Source organism: Myotis davidii, unplaced genomic scaffold, assembly GCF_000327345.1.
Source record: "Myotis davidii unplaced genomic scaffold, ASM32734v1 scaffold1353, whole genome shotgun sequence".
In the NCBI taxonomy this organism is placed as follows: Eukaryota; Metazoa; Chordata; class Mammalia; order Chiroptera; family Vespertilionidae; genus Myotis; species Myotis davidii.
Genome location: NW_006287258.1, coordinates 55,458 through 59,813, shown reverse-complemented (window position 1 = coordinate 59,813; position 4,356 = coordinate 55,458). Strand labels below are relative to the sequence as shown.

The window sequence follows — 4,356 nt, the reverse complement described above, 5'->3', positions numbered from 1 at the left end:
TGTGTGTGTGTGTGTGTGTGTGTGTGTGTGTGTGTGTGTGTAAGTGAGAAGTAACTTCTATATTTGCTCAGATCCTTAGGACTGAAATAGTTAAGCAACCCAATAACATCTGTAGAATTGAAAAAAAAAAATCCCTGATGTTCCCTCCCTCTAGGGAGCATGTCCATGCCTTTCCCTTCCCAGTCTTCTTCCCCCAGGTGCATTACCTTTGCTTTTCTCACTCCTAAGTTCCAAGAGCCCTTATTCTGCCTCTGTAACTTGTGTCCTGAGACTACACAGCCCAGCTGGCTCACTTCTACCACATCTGTATATTTCTAAATAAACATTCTCTTATAATTTGAAAAGAAAAATATCTCTAAAACTGACAAATGGAGAATTGACTTCCATGATCACATTGGAAAGTCTTGGCCTTTCATCATTTATCTCTACTTCAGTTTCCAAACCCAGGGCCGTGTGTGTGTGCGTGTGTGTGTGTGTGTGTGTGTGTGTGTGTGTGTGTGTTTACTTTTAGAGAGAGGGGAAGGGAGAAGATGAATGAGAGAGAAACATTCTTAAGTTGCCTCCCATATGCTCCCCAACAGAGGATTGACCCTGCAACCTGGGTATGTAGCCTGACTAGGAATCAAACCTGCAATCCTTCAGTGCATGGGATGATGCTCCAATCAACTGAGCCATACCCATCACAGCAGGGTCTCTTGAATAAAAAGGCTATCTATAACAAGCAGAAGAAAGAAAGGAATAAGCTTAAAATAGCATCACCTATTAGTTCTGTATATCTTCTACATGGCTTTCTCTAATGAAACTACCTCATGCAAATTAAGTACCACCAGAGGCTCTTTCAATGACTGAACCTAACAGGCAGCTGGCAGGGGGAGGCAGGCAGAGGCAAGTCTCAGGGTGCCTTGAAACTTTTGCTGACCTACCCTCAAGCCTAGTGCTGGTAAGAGCCAGGCTGAGGGCATACCCAGACCCACCAGAGGCAGCCACAAACTGTGGATCAATATGTAGCTCCAAACAGGTTGCCCAGAGCCAGTCACAGGCTGTATCTGAATTTGGTTTGCACTAGAGTTCCTCCAAGAGGCCCAGAACCAACATACCAAGTGGCCAGCTTTAGACAATATCAGAGCAGGACCCAGTAAGCTTCACAAGTAGCATATCCAAAGGGAAATCTTAGCAGATCCTGCTAAGGCGAATTCTGTGTTGTGTGGTCATCACCGCACAGCAGCTTACACACTGTGGCCAGGGTTGATCCTCACAGTCAGCCTGCCAGAAGGTTGATCCCATGCGTGAACTAGTCAATAGCAATAAAAACCCAATTATAACAGGAGGGCCCACATAGCCCACACAAGGGACATTCCTAGAGCACCCAGCACAAGTGATCAAGGAGACTGTGCCATTGGACCCCACAGGACAGCTACTTCATAAGGCCACCCTACCAAGACTGGGAGTCATAGCAGATGTATCTAATACATACAAACAAATACAAAGAGGCAGCCAAAATGGAGGAAAAGAAACATGTCACAAGTGATAAACAGAAGAAATTTCCAGAAAAAAAGCTAAATGAAGGGGTCACAAGCAACTTATCAGATATAGAGTCAGGAAAATGGTTTTAAGGATGGTCAAAGAACTTAGTGAGAGCTACAAAGAACAACAGTATTAAAAGGAGATAGAGCCGAAACCAGTTTGGATCAGTGGATAGAGCATCAGCCTGCGGACTGACAGGTCCTAGGTTCAATTCCGGTCAAGAGCATGTACCTGGGTTGTGGGCACATCCCCAGTAGGAGGTGTGCAGGAGGCAGCTGATTGATGTTTCTCTCTCATCGATGTTTCTAACTCTCTATCTCTCTCCCTTCCTCTCTAAAAAAATCAATAAATATATTTTTTTTAAAAAGGAGATAGAGACCATAAAAAAGAACCAGTCAGAAATGAAGAATATACTAGTTGAAATGAAGAATACACTGGAATGAATAAACAGTAGGTTGGAGGAAGTAGAATATTTAATCAGTGATTTGGAAGACAAGGTAACAGAAAACACCCAATCAGAGTAAAACATATCTTGATGGCCATAAAGGAAGAGATCAATAGTAATACATCATAGTAGGAATATTAATACCTCATTAATATCAATGCATAAATCTTTCAGACAGAAAATCATAAAGGAAATGGTAGCCTTAAATGACACACTAGTTCAGGTAGATTTAATTGATATTTTCAGAGCATTTCACTCCAAAAAAGCAGAATATATATTTCTTTTCAAGTAGACATAGAACATTTTCTAGGATAGACCACATGTCAGAATGTAAAACAAGTCCCAATAAATTAAAGAAGATTGAAATCATATCAAGCTACTTCTCTAACTGTAATGGTATGAAACTAGAAATCAATCATAACAAAAAAACTGAAAAACACACAAAATCATAAAGCATAAATAACATTTTATTGAACAGTGAATGGGTTAACAATGAGATCAATGAAGAAATCAAAAGATACCTTGAAACAAATGAAAATGAGAACACAACAACCCAAAGCAGTTCTAAGAGAAAAATTCATAGCATTACAGCCCTAACTCACAAAACAAGGAAAATATCAAATAAACAATCTAACATCACACTTAAAGGAACTAGAAAAAAAAGCCCAAAATGAGTAGAAGAAAAAAATAAGAAAGAGCAGAGCAGATATAAATGAAATAGTCTAACAGAAAAATATAAAAGTTCAATTATAAAAGGAAAAAACCAATAAAACCAAGAGCTGGTTCTTTGAAAAGATAAATAAGATTGGCAAACCTTTAACCAGACTCATCAAGAAACAGAGAGAATCCAAATAAATAAAATCAGAAATGAAGGAGGGGAATAACAACTGATACCAAAGAAATACAGAGAATTGTAAGAAAATATTACAAATAACTACATGTCAACAAATTGGAAAATTTGAAAGAAATGAAACATAATCTTCCTTAACTGAATAAGAAAGAATTGGAGAACCTTAATAAATAAATAAAAACTAGTGAAATTAAAGTAGTAATCAAAAAACTCCCAACAAGGAGAACCAAGATGGCAGCATAAGGTATACACTTGTACGTGCTGCCCCCCACAACCACACCAAAACTGCAACTAAAAGACAAAATGGCTATCATGCAGAATCATGGGAAAGCTGGCTGAGTGGAAGTTCTACAACTAGAAGGAAAGAAAAAAGTGCATTGAGACTGGGTAGGAGCTGCAGAGGTGCCAAGAGTGGAGGTATGGAGGCACACGAAATGGGCTGGCAACTGGGTGCACTGTTTTTTTCAATTGGAAGGGAGATACAAGCTCCTGACTGCTCTGAACTCCAGTTTCCGGTGAGACTCGGGACCCAGACTCCTACAGGATTAAACTGGACTGTCTGGCATCGGGGCCGGAAAGCAGGGGTGGCTTTCTCGCAGAGCTGCTCGCAGAGATAATTGTCACTGTTGGGGTGCGGGACTCAGGGACACGGAGATGCAGAGACACAGAGACCCGGAGATGCGTGGAGACAGCTGACTGACAGTCATCGCTGTTTGCTCCGCCCTGGTGATTCCCTGAGACCCCCGCCCCACCCAATTTACAACCCCACCCAAGCTGTGCTTTTGCATATGAATCACCTGTCTTTTTGCAGCCTAACCTAACAAACTGCAGCTGGGTCAGGGAGCTCCAAAAACTTCCAAACCCCAAACAAAGAGGAGAAATCTTTAGATCTCTCTGTAGCTCCTGCTGGGTGGACTCAGGCAGTGGCTGACTTTTCACCTCCTTGGAGATTCAGGAGCCAGTATACCCAGTGGTCAGATACCAGATTTCAACTCCTCACATCCATAAGTGACACATTCAAGAAGCAGACTCAGTGAGCACCAAAGCCCCACTGAAGCAAGTTCTGCCCCATAAGGATGTCTGAAGCACAGCAGCTCTCCCATTGTAGACACAACTGGTCCTCACAGCCAATTGACCTGGAGGTCAATTCCTTTCAGTAATACCAACAGCAATCAATGCTTAACGATAACACAACTGTGCACCCAGCCCACAAAGGGGTGCACCAAGAGTGCCCACCTCAGGTGATTGGGGAGGCTGAGCCACTGGGCCCAATAGGACACCTACCACACAAAACCACTCTATCAACACAGGGAAGCAGCTAAAATACAGAGACCAACATCAAGGTCACAAATGACAGAAATGGAAGAAAGCAAACTACTGGATATAGAGTTCAAAACCACACTTTTAAGGTTTTTCAAGAATTTTCTAGAACCCACCGATAAATTTAGTGAGACCCTCGAGGTTATGAAAAAAGGACCAACTAGAAATTAAGCATACCATGACTGAAATAAAGAATATACAAAGTTCAAACAGCAGC

The 4,356-nt window shown here is 41.6% G+C and overlaps 1 long non-coding RNA gene across 1 annotated transcript in view; it reads left to right on the top strand.

The window, feature by feature from the left end:
* Window positions 1-1,747: 1,747 nt before the first annotated feature.
* Window positions 1,748-4,356, top strand: part of LOC107182343 — a 2,926-nt gene continuing 317 nt past the window's right edge. The window contains exon 1 of the long non-coding RNA XR_001513069.1: window positions 1,748-1,784. This is a non-coding gene — a long non-coding RNA (uncharacterized LOC107182343). The remainder of the gene's footprint in view (window positions 1,785-4,356) is intronic.